The sequence below is a fragment of the Helianthus annuus genome, chromosome 4 (genome assembly GCF_002127325.2).
Source record: "Helianthus annuus cultivar XRQ/B chromosome 4, HanXRQr2.0-SUNRISE, whole genome shotgun sequence".
Lineage (NCBI taxonomy): Eukaryota > Viridiplantae > Streptophyta > Magnoliopsida > Asterales > Asteraceae > Helianthus > Helianthus annuus.
The window spans coordinates 18,946,674-18,965,492 of NC_035436.2; the positions used below are offsets into that span (position 1 = coordinate 18,946,674).

The 18,819-nt window shown below is 35.6% G+C and overlaps 1 non-coding gene across 5 annotated transcripts; it reads left to right on the forward strand.

Moving 5' to 3' along the window:
* The first annotated feature begins 6,347 nt into the window (after positions 1-6,347).
* LOC110884563 lies at positions 6,348-9,878 on the forward strand. 5 transcript variants are annotated; one of them, XR_004892166.1, is made up of 8 exons: positions 6,348-6,539; positions 6,629-7,017; positions 7,078-7,130; positions 7,311-7,369; positions 7,439-7,516; positions 7,628-8,111; positions 8,187-8,362; positions 8,753-9,878. It is a non-coding gene; the product is annotated as an uncharacterized LOC110884563 (transcript). The 5 variants fall into 5 exon arrangements; XR_004892165.1 differs by having other exon boundaries at positions 6,629-6,706; XR_002561331.2 differs by having other exon boundaries at positions 6,629-7,130.
* The last annotated feature ends 8,941 nt before the right edge of the window (positions 9,879-18,819 follow it).

Below are 18,819 nucleotides of genomic sequence, written 5' to 3' on the forward strand. Positions count from 1 at the left end.
AGCATACAGTCCAAGACTTATGCATTCTTAACCCCTCCCCCGGCCATTTAGTTACACTAATTAGGTTTTCTATATTCATAAAGGTTCCCTCTAACAACATACAATTCCCTAATTATCAAAATACCCTAATTAGTCACAATTTGGATCACTTTTAGCCTGAATGGATGACAACCGTTTGATGATATGCACATGGGCCACAAACAATTTTGTCAATTTGTAGTTATATTGCACTAAAACCAATTTCAATTGGACCTTCAAAAACTGATGCTTCTCGATGGATTCAAGGTCTCATGCAACTTTTCAGTTTTCATTAAATAGTTAATAGTTAATCATGAAATCACATAAGGTATTCACATAATCATATCATCAAGCAATTTATACAATGACTCAATACACGAGGTGTGAGGGCAGTGATAGTGGTGCGATCAAAATAAGGTTCGGCCCAGGTCTATATTCAATTACATGATCAGCCAACTTACACATATTGGTCCAATAATCTTTCAGTTTAGTGTCGCATCATGTGTTGACAATATCAATTAAATATCGACTATATGGAAGTTGATACTTGTGCATGTGAAAAAGGAATTCAATGTTGTCATATCGATTAGAGTTGTCGGCCCAGTTTGTATCAATATATTAAATGTTTGAAAGTGAGTGGAGTTGGAGGTCCAATCAAAGTGTAGATAAGAGAACTGATAATAATTGTTGGACAAACTGAAAGTATAGATAACATATCATCCACATAAAATCACAATCATATGCAACAATCCTAATCATTAGCATGTTAACTGATCATCAACTTATTCATCATAATAACAACTTTCAGTTTCACATAGCGTTCCCATGTGTCAGGGTTCTACAACCTAAAAAGAATACTTAGAATCTTCTACCTAGTGTCAGGGTTGAAAGTAAATCAACGGAAGAGTCAACTATATGGTGTGGGCTGCACCGAGACAGAAGTTAATAATATGGCTTTGATCTTCAAATGTAAAGCTGGGAAGTTTCCATTCGTGTATCTTGGACTAAAAGTGGGCGCAAACATGAATAGAGTGACAAATTGGAAGGAAGTGATTGACACGTTCTATAAGAGACTATCGAATTGGAAGGCAAAAAATTTGTCCTTTGCCGGCAGGGCAATTCTTGTGAAATTTGTACTTGGCAGCTTACCGAACTACTATTTGTCATTGTACAAGTGCCCGAAGGCTGTATTAAAGGTACTGGAAGGTATTAGAAGAAAGTTCTTATGGGGTGGGTGTAATACAAACAACAAAATCAGATGGGTAAGATGGGAAAGAGTGGTTACATCAAAAAACTTCGGTGGACTCGGGATTGGGAACATTAAGAACCTGGATCTGGCACTATTGCTAAAGTGGTGGTGGCGATTTAAAATGGAGCCAAACCAAGTATGGGTTCGAGTGATAAAGGCGATACACTGTAATAAGAGAAAAGTGATGTCTATCCCGGTAAAGAAGGCACTCACCGGGGTATGGAAAAATATCGGAGAAATTGGTGTGGAATTCTCGAAAAGTAATATAAATGCATCGGCGTGTCTAAGAAGTAAAGTGGGGATTGGGGACAAAACTATGTTTTGGGAGGATACCTGGCTGGGTAATAATCAAATTAAGTCTCAATTCCCAGAATTATACCGGTTAGCGACAGAAAAAAGAGCGTTAGTAAAAGACTGTTACAAGACAAATGGCGGGGGTCGTATATGGGATTGGGCATGGGTGAGGGCACCAGAAACGGAGACTGAAAAACAGGAGATGGAAGATCTGAATGAGTTACTGATCCAGCATCAGATATCATCAAACAGCGATATATGGTTTTGGAAAGATAATGTTCGGTTGAGTTTTACGGTAAAAGAAGTTAGAGAGTCTCTGGCGCATCAGATTGATTTAAATACCCAGGTTGGGGACTTTGTGTGGAATAAATGGGCATCAGGAAAGAGCAACATGTTCGCGTGGCGGGCTGTAGAAAATAAGATTCCATCGGCTGTGGGTCTAAGGGAAAGAGGTATGTCGTTACCGGACTATACCTGCAGATTGTGCGGTATAGCAGAGGAGTCGGCAGACCATGTTTTAATGCAGTGCAGCTTCGCAAAACAGGTCTGGAATGCAGTGCTTAGGTGGGTGAAGTGCCCTGAAGTCAACTTAGATGGATCGTTAAAACATATGCTGCACGAGATAATCGATATACGAAGGGGTCGTTACATAAGGAAAGCGATTCATGCGGTGACCCTACAAACAATATGGAATATATGGAAGATAAGGAACGAAAAGATTTTTAAAGGTAAACCGGGAACCGTTCAGAAAGCGGTGGAAGATATAAAAGATGATTCGTATCAAGGCTTGAAACAAAGATCAAACTGCAGATCAATCTCATGGCAACAGTGGTGTGATTTTAATTGGAACATGTAATCAGCTAGTATAATGCAGTTATAATTTTCCAGCCATTTCTTTCTAGTGTATTTGTACCTTGTTTATTGTTCTAAGCTTCTGGCTGGGAACATTCGTTTGGAATAAAAGTTGGGTTTGCTATTCAAAAAAAAAAACATAGCATTCCCATAGTATAATCATCATCATAGAACATACATGTATACTTTGGTTAATCGAAATCATACAAAGACACAATCAATATAGCATAGCATTTACTAACCCATAGTTGGCCCGAACCAGAAAATGTCTTCGATGATGGGAGAGGTCGTCTGCCGTCGCACAACAAGTAGGAAGTAGGGTTTGTATTCTTGAGGTTGAGGGGTATTTAGAATATTACGTACCATTCTAAATATGATGCCATAAACCTACAAGTGGGCCGGTTATGATAGCATCATTGGGCTACAAAAACTGAGTCATGCTAATCTATATATACAAGGTTTTCGGGCAATACTATTTTGGTCGGAATGGGCCTGAGCCCATTTAATTGGGCTGCCGCAAAAACTCGGGCGAAACAGCCTTTACAGTTTGGGTTTTAATCCAATTGAGTTAAGTTTGGGCATCAAGGGTTTGAGGTGCGGCCCAAATATATCCACGACACACAATTATTCAAGAACATAATCCATTTAGCAATTATATTACAGTCATAGGCGTTTACCAATTTTTATCGTCGTAAGGAATACGAAGAGAATAACAAGAAACAGGATCAAGTGCCGAAGAGATACTGACCTTGAAGGTTTGGGTTGTCACAATATTCGTATCAAAACTCTGTCTTCCAAACAAAAGAAAACCACAACCTATAGCTACTCTTATAAGGAATTTCGCTCTGACAAATCGCGCAAGGACAAAGAAATGGAACCAGTAATCACGCAGCCCACCTACAACAATAACGAGAAGCTCGCAAGAAAACGCCATTCTAAGAAGACACTTCGCTGTAACTTCTGCAAAAAGACTGGGCATACAGAGGAAGAATGTAGAAGGAGAAGGAATAATAATGTATATTACAAATGCGGAGACCCAGGCCACTTCCGTCTCTATTGCTCAAAACTATCCAAGGCACCCGGCAACGAGGATAGAAACCCAGATGAAGCTAAGAAAAACACATAAATGTTTACAACACCGGAGACAACAACAAACTTTAAATAAGGCACCCTTATGTTTTGTTTGTACTTACGTAGAGTGGAATCATCTGGCACACATAAACGTTTCCCACACCATATTGTCCCATGCTCATCGACTCGAAATTCAGATTGCTTCCCCACCTCTAAGTTTTGCAAGATTGCCCAAAGCTGACCATCCTATTATTGAGCTTCCTTTATTTGTGTGATAAGGTTCGGTTCGGTTCAATTTTCAGTCTCGCCAAATAACCAACTGATTCACCAAAGTGTAGACCAATCTCCGAGCGGTTCAAATCTGATAGAATATGAGGCTGAAGAGTTAAACAAGCTAAGCCTCCTGAACTCTTCCTACTCAAAGCATCTGCCACAACATTAGCTTTACCAGGGTGGTACTGAATGTTGGCATCATAATCTTTAAGTAGTTCTAACCATCTCCTCGGTCTCATGTTAATCTCCTTCTGAGTGAAAATATACTTAAGGCTCTTATGGTCGGTAAATATGTTACATGTCTCCCCGTAGAGATAGTGCCTCCAAATCTTGAGCGCAAAAACCACTGCTGCAAGCTCCAAATCATGTGCAGGGTAATTCACCTCATAAGGCTTAAGTTGTCGTGAAGCATATGCAATGACCTTTCCATGCTGCATGAGAACATAACCAAGCCCTTTCTTCGATGCATCACTGTATATATTAAATCCACCAGAGCCAGAAGGAAGAGTAAGAATAGGAGCGGATACAAGTCTCTGCTTTAGCGTCTCAAACCCTTTTCTTGATCATCGTTCCAAGAAAACTTTATCCCTTTTCTTAAAAGTTGGGTCAGTGGTAGAGCTATCATAGAAAATCCTTCCACAAAACGTCGGTAATAACCTGCTAGCCCAAGAAAACTACGAACTTCAGTGTTTGTACAGAAAAACCCTTTGACGAACAGAATCCTTCCAGCAGATCAATTATACGCGAAATGCAATCGTGTTTGTACAGAAAAACCCTTTGACGAACAGAAAGGAATAGTAGTGATTTTTTACCGGAAAATCGTACAGAGATAGTTGTGATTGGAAGATCTGGAAGGAGAACCGATACCTCAAAGCAGTCAACATCCCCTTCTTTGCTCATTGGATGTCAATTACTATACTTACAGTCATTTCCAAGCTTTAAATTTGGGGTTTAGTTAGGATTAGGATTTACTCATACGGTGGTTGCGGAAATTGAAGACGTATGAGAACCGAGGTTTGGTGGTCTGCCGAGGTTTTCTTTGATGACTTTGTCAAACCGCCGTGAAAGAGTGTGTTTAAGATCAGCTATCATGGAGTCCTAACTTCGGATTCGCAATCGCTACTGGGTATCGAAAAATTTCGATACCAACTCATACCGTACCTACGAATTTCAATACTAATCTAGTATTCATTTTTTATGGTTTTCGGAATTGGTACTTTGGATTCGCTACTTTATTTTACTCACTTTTTACCTTCTAATAATATACGATGTCAAGCACTTTCGGTACTGGTACCCATTTTTGTAATCATGCTTGATCTCCCCGGTCCTTCACCATGTGAACTCTTTTTGTTAATCAAATTCATGCCTACTGTCTATATGTTCTATGTATGTTAAATTAGCAATACATAGTGGGTTGGTTAAAGTGAATATTAATTGTTTATTTAATTTTTAAAAGTAGGTGTTAAACTTTTTTTAAAATAAAATTCACACGGTCCAAAGCGACGAACGACACTTATCCACTATCATCTAGTGCATCGGACCAAATCTACCCATGTCATCTCCTACAATGCGCTACAATATCAGGTTTTCATATTCTGCTACCGGATCGCATCCAAATGCACACCATGAAGATGTTCTAAGAACCTTTGAATTTTGAAAATGATATGCCCTGTGATTTTAAAATATTTAATTATAAGATATTATTAACATCAAATATGATATTAATAATACAGATGGTATTGTATCCTAATACTTTAAGAGCTCCACCAAGAGGAAGCCTTAAAAACGTCACTATGTTATAGTTGCCCAGATTTTCCCCTCTCATGGCCAAAAATGTAACCCTCTTTATTTTATCCCCCTCTCCTCTCAACCTCACCAAAATTTGTCTAAGAGCTTCCTTTAGAACATATGCCTTTCTCTCTCTTCTTAACATTACTACAATGTAACTCACAAAAGGCCAAACATCTACGAAAGCTCTAAGCCTCTAATTAGGTATCCCTAGATCTTGCAAACCCTTAAATAATACTTGCAAATTCATAGAATTAAGATATGCAAACACAAAAAGTACTATAATTTATTAACATTATTATTTAAAGAGGGATTAGGGGTAATTAACTGGTTTATAGTCCTGTGTGCTACACAGGTTGAATGATAAGATTGCTTGTATTCGAAGAACAGAATAATTACAAAATTTGAATTATTCTTGATATTGTACATGTTTAATATAAATTTTGATATAAACACATATTATCCTAACATGAACTATCCATAACAAGTTAAAAAGAATATAACATTACTCGCTAAAATGGTGTATTTAAGCAAATACTTTATATTTATTTGTTACTTTGGTAATAGTAATTAAATATATATATATATATATATCTATACTACTTTATAAAGCATATCCAAAGGACTTCTTAAAGTCATAAAAATTCCCTTAAAACACCCCTAAAGCATGCTATACAACCCTCTAAAGTACAATATAATTTACAATTCCAATTATGCCCTTCACTCAAAAAAAAACACACGCGGTACAACATGAGATGCATAATGTACTACTCATTAAAAAAAACACGGTATCACTCTCATTAGGGTTTCAGATTTCTCATCTCATTCCTATCCGCCTCCCTCTCTCTCTCTCTCTCTCTCTCTCTCTCTCTCTCTCTCGGCGATTCAGAAACCCCAAGCTCTCTCTCGGCGATTCGATTCAGAAACCCCAAGCTCTCTCTCTCTCTCGGCGATTCAGAAACCCCAAGCATTCCTACCACTCGACAATCGTCAGGTAAGCTTAAGTTGTTGATTGTGCAACTGAGCTTTTAGATCTAGGCTTTCTCAGTGATTATCTCTCTATCTGACACCGGATCTGTGTAGTATTTTAGACATGCGCTGGGTTCATCAACGATGGTGGCTGTGGGTGGAAGATGATGACGTTGGTTGGTGGCCAGATTGGTACTATCCTTACCAGATCTACCTTTTTGTTTGGTATTTGTGTAGTTTATGTTTATACGCTGTTAAATTTCATGTGTTATAAGTTGTTTTAAACAGTTTCGCTACTGTTTTTGGATGTATTTATGTTAGATCTGCATAAAATTTTCAGATCTGTGTTGGTTCTGGGTTTTTGTAATGTTTTGTGAACTGATATTGTGAATGGAGTGATAAAATGAAGGTTATTGCTTCATTTGATGGGTGAATAGCTGAAGCATGATTGAGAAAACAGTTTAATGTAGAATGTTGTATGTTGTATTTGGTTTACACATCAGGTATTATGCTTCTTGTATGTTGTTAATTTAAACATGTAATGTGCTAATGTGTTTTTACAGGAATGATCCTGTGGATGAGGATGCAGCCAGCGCAGCCGCAACAACTTTATATGGTAAGCGATTATCATATTTTGAAAAAACCATGTTATTTATGTTTCAAGAAATAAGTATGATCTGGTCAAGATGACGAGTTATCTCTGTGTTAGGCATTTGGTCAAGAAATAAGTATGATCTGATATAATGCACAATTTAACACATGAGTTTAACGACAACTGTTGATGTAACACATGCAGCCATACCAACTGTTATAATCTCCGAGATTCTGAAGGAGATGGACTGGTAACTCAAAAATGTAAGGATATAATTTCTTTATTTATACAATTATATCGAACATTCAGTCTCAATTCATATCCCTGCATAGGTTGATGGTATGGATGCTTTTGCTGTCAAACAAGCTTGCAAAACAGCAAAGGGACATGCCTTGAAGAACAGATCCATTGTAAGCAGTCATAGCTTTTGTATGGTTTTCATGTCATATTATTAAATTCGTTATGATAGAAAATGCATCACATTCTTTATGGTTATAACTTACATCTTTTGTGTGAATTAGGTCACTATGGTCCAGCATGTATTGGATTACTAGAGCTTATGTGTTACTGGAGAAATTTGATTACATCAAATTTTCACTATGAAAATGGTTAATAAGTAGCCAAAAGATAGGCTGTGCAATCTTGTGCATGAAGTGCTTTGATGATTCTCATCATCATCATTATTTAAGATAATCAAAAGAAATAGAGTGTCAATGAAATGAAACATGCTTTTATGCACTTGGATGAAAATGAAAGTATGAAAAGATTCATGCATGATATTCTTACTTTTGCTACTGAAGTCACTTTTTCTTTACCTATTTTGCATATATTCGAGTTACAGTAAAGTTTTCTTTACCTATTTTGCATATATTCGAGTTACAGTAAAGTTTTCTTTACCTATTACTGAAGTCACTTTTTCTTTACCTATTTTGCACATTTTATATTTGTGGTTCTCACATGCTTGGCTTACTACCAGATGATGATCTTCAGCTGCCGATCAAACTCGTAAGATTCTGTTTCAATCTCGATTTATCAAATCATACTTGTTAAATGTTTCTGATTATTTTTAGTTTATAATAGGGGGCATTGTCAAGAAAATTAGGTATTATTGTTGTACTACTAGCAGTAGCGTCGATCTGTGAATCTGTGGCGATATTTGACCCGATATATGAATCTCGCCATTCTGCTGCATTACAGATGTTTTCTCGATCGTTTTCGGGGTTCATTTTACTCCCAGATCAAGTTCCCCCCTTTTGGTATACATTTATGCGTTGTATGATTATCTTGTGAAAATATAAAGTTTTTTTTTGGTGATTCTTGATCATTTTATTTTAACAACTATGAAATGATAATACAGACACAGAATGTCATTTTTTTGGCAACAATAAGTATTCTTACAGTTAGGAGTGGGTATTTTTTCATCTTTAGTGTAGAATGGAAGCATAAAAATAAAAGAGAATACTCTTTAATTTTTTGATTTTTTTGATATTGTTTTCATGTACTATCAATTTATAGATCACACAATTAAAAAAAAAATATATGCTCAAAATATATAAAAATATCTGATGCACAACTCATTTCTGTCTGTTCTTGTTATCCCAAATAAGAAGAATAATAATCCTACCATTGTTGTTTGTTATTTGCAGGTTTGATGTGTAAGGTTTCGAAAAGTAAATTTGGTATCATGGAGGGAGAAATAAAGTTTCAAGAAAAACAAATCGGGGCTTTCTTAAATTCCTCGAGCTTACTAGAATTAGCAGCTACAGATGATGTTTTTGGGCTCCAGTACAAGGTAGAAACAAACGGTACGAGGTTAGACGATGTCGGTTTGTGGTACGGAAGAAAAAACAGGTGTAAAACGAAGATGGGGTTGGAAAAACGAACTCCGTTAATGATTGCGGCTGTGTACGGAAGCACAAATGTCGTGAAATATATAATCAGTTCCGGAAAAGCCGATGTGAACAAAGTATCTGACTCTGATGGTGCAACTGCGCTTCACTGTGTTGCGGCTGGCAGGTCTTCTTCGTACGTCAAAACGGTGAAGTTGTTACTTGAGGCTTGTGCGGACCCGAATTTAACATACGCCAACAGGAACAAACCGGTGGATTTGATTGCTCGAGGCGTGTTCTGTTCCATCGCCAAAAACGGGTTCTGTTGGGCCAATTGAAATGGGTTTGATGAGTCCGTTAGGTGTCGGTTCAACTCCGCCGATGTCACCTAACGGGAATATGTGGCAGAATAAATTTGTTAATATAACGCCACCCGCATTACAGCTTCCGGGTAGCCGTTTGAAGACGTCTTTAAGATCTAGAGATTTAGAGATGGAACTTGAGTTGCTACAAAGGCAGCAAATGATTGATAATTTATCCACTAATCTTTACAACAGATTTGGGGAAATAAAGCCCACTAAGCTGGATGATGTTTACGGTTCGAACCTTCTCAACAACAAATTCGGCAGAACTCTAACCCGCTTAGATCAAGTTTCGGGTTTGATTCATCGGCTGCAGTGGCACAAGCGGTGATGAACTCGAGGTCTGGTTTGTTCGCCCCCAAAACAACGTAGCCAGAGTTTCATTGACCGTGGCGTCGGCAACCTGAGTCTCCGGTCAATGACTCAATCTTCCACTTATTCGGAATAGGGTTCGCCTGATGGGAAACTAGATTGGGGTTTCACAGTGAGGATGCTAACAAGAAGACGTCAAAATTTATTTCTTTGAATAATTCAACGTAATTTGATGATCAATTAAATCTGATATCATAGTTTTTTTTTTTTAATTTTTGTTACAAAGAAGATAATATATCATTGGTAGATAACAGACATGATGTCGTATAATGACTAAAGAAGAACAGGTCGCAAAAAATAGGCCGGTTTCCACGTTTGCTACTTTATAACTCACTCAAACCGACCCTTTGATGTATTATGCAAGATACAAAATACAATAATCAACATTAATAAAAAAATATATAAGCTTCTATCAACATATTCTTGATTGCATTTAATAGAAAGTTAAAAACATCATCTTTTGACTTGTCTTTAGATCCAAACACCATACCTTTGCGGTGATATAAATAACATACTATGTGGACCATATCACCGGTTCTTTGAACATTGGTCTTTTAAACAACCTTTTTATCGGATTATGCAAATAAAAAAACAACTAGGAAAAAAAATAATCATATGTGTGCTTAAGACTTGCCATCCGGGTTGTCAAGTGGGTCAATGGAAAGTAGGTTCATGGTGTTAGCTTTAAGATATTCATAACGTGATGTTCCTTAACACTCATTTTTTACAACGTAACATTTTCTTACATTTAGGTTGTGACGCGTATTTTTATTTACTTTTCCATACTCAAAACCAGCTCATATTGAAATGTACTTGTACGATATCCCCGCCACAGAAGTACTATACAATATATCATACGGGGACTGATAAATTAACATAAAATGAGTTCGGCGTTGTAAATTGTCGCATTGAGCGGGGATGGTAACCAGCTACATGGGTTTGGGTGACGTAGGGTTAAGCCCAACCTATTGACACCGTTTTGTCTCTCTTTCTTTCTTTTATTATGATTTTTTTAATTATGAAGATAGTTATTATATTATAATTAAGATATGTTATATTTAAATTGATAATGTAATTTCTTTGAAAAACAATTTTTAGGACATGAAAGCATTTCAGTAAGGCTATTTTGACACACACGTTTAACCTCATTGTGACATTTGACCCCTTTTTTAATTATTTTTATTACTATAACAAACTTTGAATGTTTTATTCATCATTGATAAAGTCGATTTAAATTAGACTTTTCAACAAGTGGGTCAAGATGTATATCACGATAAAAAAGTACAAAGGTATTAGTGCCTCCTCCAAAGACTTAAACGAGACGGATTATATACCTCAAATGTTGCTTATCAGAATGATTGATAAACTAAAATAAAATGAGTACCGCGTTATAAATCGTCGTTTCCGCCTTGTAAGAAAAACGAGTGCCAACATATCACGAATAAGAAAACTAACTTAAGTACTATACAATATATCACGAGACGACTAATAAACTAACGGTAACCGAGTATCCTATTGTAAATCGTCACTCCCGCCGCATCGCGCGGGTAAATGGCTAGTATATATATATATATATATATATATAGGACAAAGATCCGTTAGGAACCACCCTTTATTGCGAGAACCGCGAGAACCAATGTGAACATAACCAAAAATGCCTAAAAATAGCTAAAAAACACACAAAAAAAATTTAATATTTTTTATATAAAAATCGCTACTTTTAGTAGCCAAAAAAAAATTTTTTTTGGCTACTAAAAGTATCGATTTTAACATAAAAAATATTTAAAAAAAATTTTAGATTTTTTTTTTTTGAATTTTATAGATTTTTTAAGATTCTTGTCAGGTTTTTTGAGGGGTTTAGTTTTTAGCATTTTAGCTTGAGGGGGGGGGGGTTAGGTTTTTTTTTTTTTGGGGGGGGGGGGGGTTTAGGTTTTTGGGGTGGGGGTATAGGGTAAGGTTCATGCGAGAACCACCTTTATTGCGAGAACCGCGAGAACCAATGTGAACACAACCTAAAATAGCTAAAAAAAACCTAAAAAAAACCTAACCCCGACCCCCCCCCCCTACCCCAAGCTAAAATGCTAAAAACTAAACCCCCAAAAAACCTAAAAAAAAATCAAAAAAAAAAAAAACACACAAAATTTTTTTTTAACATTTTTTACATTAAAATCGCTACTTTTAGTAGCCAAAAAAAAATTTTTCTTTTTAAAATTTTTTTTTCTTTTGCTACTAAAAGTAGCGATTTTTTATAAAAAATACTAAAAAAAGAAGAAAAAATTTTGTGTGCTTTTTAGCTATTTTTAGATATTTTTGGTTGTGTTCACATTGGTTCTCGCTGTTCTCGCAATAAAGAGTGGTTCCTAACGGATCCTTCTCCTATATATATATACAGTGGAGAGTCCAAACGAGAACAATTTGTTTGTAAGAAGAAAAAAGAACAAGTTTCAACCAATAAGAATGCTTGCTTTTACTTAATTTAATATTTGCATTTAATTTTAATATAAGGGCATATTGGTAAACTTACACAAATCATTAATTTGTATTCTTCCTCTTTAATAACTAACTAAATTAAATTTGTAACTTCTTTTCAAAATATATACTTTTTCCAAATTAAAAAAAAAAACAACTTAATTTAAAGTGTAGAATAAATTACTAGTTGTGTAGGATAAATTATATGTTGTGTAGGATATATTTCGAGGTGTGTAGGATAAATTTCTACTGTGTAGGATAAAATTCTATAATGTGTAGGGTATACCTAGGAAAAAATTTGATATGTGTAGGTTTTGTAGATTATATGTAGGATAATTAATGATTAGTTGACTAATTAATTAAAGAGAGAAAAACTAATGATATGAGTTATAAATGAAATAGTATTTTACTAATATGCTATTTCTTTTTTCTCTTCTCATATTAAATTTCTTCTCAAATGAAACTTCCCCTATATATATATAGGAAAAGTATATTGTACATTACGGCTTAACGTACTTCACGTACGACAACGTGCGTGATTAGTTCTATAACATGCGTGATTAATGTTTTCAATATGCATGATTATTGTGTTTCAACATGCGTGATTTTGGATTTTTGAGTTATAACGTGCGTGATTTTAAAATGACCGTGCTTAACTACCTGTCGTACATGATGTACGTTAAGCCGTAATGTACGTTAACCTTCCTCTATATATATATATATATATATATATATATATATATATATATATATAGAGAGAGAGAGAGAGAAAGTATATCGTACATTACATTACGGCTTAACGTACTTCACGTACGACAACGTGCGTGATTTGTTCTGGAACATGCGTGATTAATGTTTTCAATATGCGTGATTATTGTGTTTCAACATGCGTGATTTTGGATTTTTGAGTTAGAACGTGCGTGATTTAAAAATGAACATGCGTAATTACCTATTGTACATGATGTACGTTAAGCCGTAATGTACGTTAACCTGCCTCTATATATAGGATTAGGTTCATTTCAGGACCATTGATTTCCTTTTTAGTTGTTAAGGGTAGGACTGTAATTATACTATAAATTAGTTTAAAATCTTTATTTTAATCATTGAATTCCAGTTATACTTTTAATTTTGGTAGTTTTCTTAAATTGCATAATTATCTTCTCCATCTCTCTTAATTCAAAATAATGAATTTTTTTAATTTCATATTCATGCAAGAATGGATTATTTACAGAACGTTTGATTACATATTTTTTTTTATTTTTGGATTAAATATTCATTTTTTTACAATTGCATATCCATGATTATTCTTCATGTACTCATCATGAATCTTGTATGATAACGTACACTTGTTCTGAACGTATGTGTGATAATGTAAATATGTGTACATTCGTGTTAAAAATATGACTTGTAATGTACATATATGTATATATGTGTTGAGACTGTTATGTACACATATGTACAATGCCGAACAATCATCTCAGATACTTTCTATACACATATGTACCATGTTGAACAACCGTGTCGTCCCGATTAGTAAAAACCCAATTAAACCTAGGTAGCTAGGGTAAGTCGGGTATCGTATCCACGAAGAGCATGTGGTCAGTATCGCACGACCTGTTCGATTAGTTAGACTATTTACAAAAATGTACAATGTGATTATGAAGCTTGCTAATTTTTAGTTGTTTGTTTGATTTTTGAAAAGAACTCGGAGTGAACCGACAAATTTGGTTTTTAATTATGACTAACAAGAACTTAAACAATTGCACGGAATTGTTATTGATAGTTTAAAACAAGATTAATAAACACGATTCACACCCGATTCGATAATTGCAATCCTAGGGTTTCTACACGTTTTTATATTTGATTCAATTGCAAAAGTGACTAACGAATTTAGTGTTGCGAGGCTTAGGTGCCAATAGCTATCAACGTTACAAAGAACGGACAAAAATGCACTTCATTAACAAGAACATGTAAATCCTAACCTAGACAAGGCATGAATGCACATAAACATTTCATAAAGTCAAATTTAATCTTCACTCGACAATTTATGAATTTAATACAAATGCAAGAAAATTGTCATAAGCTTCAAAATCAAATAGCAATTTGTCACAAAATCAAACCAAGAACAATGTTAAACCCTATACTTACAAAAACCTACACCGGGGTGAAACCGAGATGATTAACTGCTCATGGTTGAATGGTCGCGATCACCGGATGACGAACACGAACACCACACCATAATCTTGAGTCTTGAGGGAGAGTTGAAGGGTAGGGGTTAGGGTTTGGATGGTAGAGAATGGATGAAGATGATGGTGATGGTGAAATCGGGTTTTGAAGTGTGGATGGTGATGGGTTAGAGATTAGGGATGTTACAGGTAGGTTAGAGGTGAAGAAGATGATCAAAAATGGTTCCAAGATGGTGTTTTCAGCTTCCCCAACTCATAACCCCCGAAAATTGGTCAAAACCTCACCTAAAAACCGTCCCCAACTCATTAAACAACAAAATTTGTGACACACATACAAGGAGGCGTCGCCAACAGCCATTTAGGGCGTCCCCGACGCCCCTTGTAGGTGCTGATTTCCTGATTTCTTGTTTTCTTCATAACTTCTTCGCTATAGCTCCGTTTTACTCACCATTTTCGCCCACGTACTCGTAATTCAGCCCTCTATCATGCCAACTTCCAATATATTCATTTTAAATCCATTAACATCCCCCAAAACACACCCAATCTTCGTGATTAACACGGTTATGTTCATTTCACATCCCCGGTTGATCCCGTTCGCTCCCGGTGCTCTGTAAAGCTCCCAAATAACTCCTTAAACTCCGTAAGACCTACAAAACACAAATCCCATTAAAAGTAGGCTATTAGAGATTAAAAGTTAAGCAAATACATGAACTTAAACATTAACGAACACCGATTTTCGACCACGTATCACATCCCCACACTTGTCGTTTGCTTGCCCTCAAGTAATTCTGTTTTTCACTTTCACGTGGGTCGAACGAGAAACACACGTCCCATTCCCGAGACTAAGGTTAAGGTCTAAAGTCATACCCGGTTCAAACTTTTTACAATTTACTAAATATCTAACCGTAAAATGAATAATCACATATAAAATTGTTATCCAAAATTAACCCGCCCTTGAAACTAATAAATCATGCACATCCCTCACAATGTTCTCTCCACTCGGTTTAAAATTGGCTAATAATTGATGCATTAGCGCTTTTGAAATAATCACTCAAACCGATTAGAACACGTACCCGCATAGGCTTGCAACTTAATCATTTTCCACCACCGAACACGAATACTAGGCACAAATCAAAAGGTCTTTGAAGGGTTGTAATGGGGCAAGGCGAAGGGTAGGAAATAGGGTATTTTAAAGTGGCGAAGGTGATGAAAAATTCGATTTTTATTACAAACAACTATGCTAAACAAAACTAACTATAAACATCAATTACGAGGGAACGATTTTCGCCTTTTATTCCACAAACTAGAAACACATTGTTTTGTTCTTTTCTCAATGATTTTCTATTCTTTTTCGCAACATTTTCTGAATTTTTGCTTTTTTTACGAATATAAATCACAACTATACAAACATATAATCCTATAATCGAATTTTCATCACACGGGTTTAAAAAGAAAAGGTTTATGGCTATGGGCTAAACGGGTTGTCAAACGAAAGGTTTAACCTCAAAGTGGGCGACTAGGGGATTTGTTTGGGTAAGGATAGATAAATGGTTTTAAAGGAAAACGTTCACCTAATGCCTTAATCATTCTCGTGCTTGTATTCGGTCTATGGTCTCAAACGTATCAAAAGTCGCAAGTTCTACAATACGTGACTAATGGTCCACTCAAACAAAGACATATGTGTATATATGATGTATAAAAGTGGCTCAAGATCTCACATATAAGGGTATAGAATATGATATACATAATTTGCAAGTTTCTTAGGCGGATTATTCCCAAATAACCACCCGCTAAATACCCGTCATGCTATTAACTCGAACTTGACCATGACAAAAGACCAAATGGGTTGTGTCATCCCTCGTTAACTTAGTTACTTGTGCTTTTTAGATCGCTTCAAATAAAGACATTTTGAAAAATTTTTTGAAAATCTTCCCCCATCCCCACACTTGAGGTCAACATTGTCCTCAATGTGTAGTGTTTAAATGAACTTTTCAAAAATCTAAAAACTTTTACTCCCCCATCCCCACACTTGATGCAACATTCCCAAAATTTTAAATTTAAAATAAAGTTATTACACGAATAGATCATGGGTAAGTTGAATGTTAGAAATATGAAGTACCTAGACCGACCTAGGAATCGTTTAATAATTTAATTATAAAAATACATTATATATGAACCTACTCCGTTTTTAATGAAACTTGGTTCAAGAAGTAGATACAAATATTCTTGTTCTAATGACATATTCGTTGCTTTGAAAAACCTCATATTTTAGAAGTTATAAGCGCCAATAAGTGAAGCAGCTGAATTAATTATAGTATATAAAATAATAAAATAATAAAACAATAAAACTTTAAACAATTGCACTAAAGTTACGTATGCAAATGTGTATGTTTGAAATTAATGCAATTGTGTACGTGGCAAATGGCTTGAACTCTACGCAAGTTTTCAACATCTATAAATAGAAAGGTGCACTACATCATCTAAATTTGCTCAGCCCATTTTTCTTTCATCTCTCGATCTCCCTCTCTCTCTCTCTTTCTATATATATATATATATATATATATATATATATATATATATTCTTAGTATTACACCCCTATAATAATAAAGCCCTGCCCCATTTTAAGTATTGTAACCTCTGACCACTGAGTCAATACCCTGTCCGATTGATTTAGGACTCACCAACGCATGTCAAGGCTCTGTCCGACTAAGTACATTGGGGTTCTGTCTCGTGACGTAGCGATAAAATTTAATTGGGTTACTGTACTTAGTACGAATACATTATTTATTTTATGAAATAGTTCAGGAGTTATACCCAGGAGGATATGACAACCCTCCTGAAATATTAAAAACAACCCTAAACGCTCCTAAATACACCCCGTATACGAAAACCGGCACAGAAATACCTTTATTTTATTAAAAAATAAATAAAAACAAAAATAAGAGGTTGTCACGGGGCGCGACAGACCCATCTTATTCTGTCGCGGGGCGGGACCAAGCAAAAGACGGCGAAATAACATCCTGCCACGTGGCAGGACACGCGTCGACATCTCTGGTGACTCAGCAACACCGCCGCCACCTCTAGGTCTCTGGCGGGGCGTGACGGTCCCTGTGGTTTCATTCGCGGGCCGCGAGGAACTCCTCTTCCAGCCCTATAAATAGATCGATCAGCATTCACTTTCAATTAGTTCAAAACTTGATTCCTTCTCTAAATTTCTTGTAGACATAATATCGGGTATTATACCCCCCTAAATAGCGAAGCTCTGCCTCTTTGTAAGTATCATAACCCCCGGTTACGTATTAGATACACTGCTCGATTGATCTAGTGCTCCGTAATGACTGTCGAGGCCCTGCCCAATGTAGTCGTTGGAGTCTTGTCTCGGGGAGGGTATAACTAATGTAAATTGGGTTATTATACTAATGCGTGTGCATTGTTTAATTTAATAGATTATAACTAGGAAGTCACAAGGAAATCCCTAAATAACAATGTGAGTAATCCTCCTTTTTGCAAACTGTTTTTACAAAACCTCAAATTATTTACATTATATTAAACAGTGATTGAGTATTTGTATTCTACAATTATCATCGGTATGTTGGGGTTTTGTATACAAAATTTGTTACTAAACTGTGAGTAGTAACATGACCACCATTCATTGATTGACATTACCGTGGGTGGTAATTAAGGTAGATGGAAACAAATGTAATTGCGCGACCACCCTCAATCCTGTAAAATGTTAAATCTGTTTTGATTAAACTGGGATTCATTCACCAGTATTTCTAGTATTTCTTGCTGGTAAAATGTTTTAAACACGTGTTTCAGGTAACTTAGTGTGAAGCCAATAAAAGCCAGCTGGAGAGGCACTGAAGGCTTAGAAAAGTGGCCATGAAAGTTACCTAATTAAAAAGGAGAATTGTTTTCAATAATTAGGGTTAATCGCTATAAATATATTACAAATGAAAATCAGATTATGTCCCACTTGTCATTATAAATGTATTATCAACAAAACTTGGATTTTATTCCATCTATCTATTTTAAACATTTTAGTGTTTAACTCTGATAAAAATATTTCCTAACTACGGTCCTAATGAAAATTTCCGCTGTTAAATTAATAAACACCGTTACCATCTGACTGGGTCGCGGCTCCCGTTCCCAGGGAGGGGTCGGGGGCTGTGACAGAAGGTGGTATCAGAGCTATGCCACTGGTTTAAGCCCTTTAGGTGTTCTTCCAATACCTAAACCCTTAATCATCTGTGTTAGGAAATTAATATCTTATGTGTTATTCTGAAAAAACATAAAATTTTAATATGTCTATCATGATTTTTATGCCATTTAACGAATTTTAAATTCCCAATATGCATTACCCATATCTGCATCTTACAATTATGCTATATTTAAATATATATATATAAGTGATATATCAATAATATTATGTCTTAGAAAAAAAAATTGTGATATATACTATATATATCATATCCATCTATATGTGTAGAAACA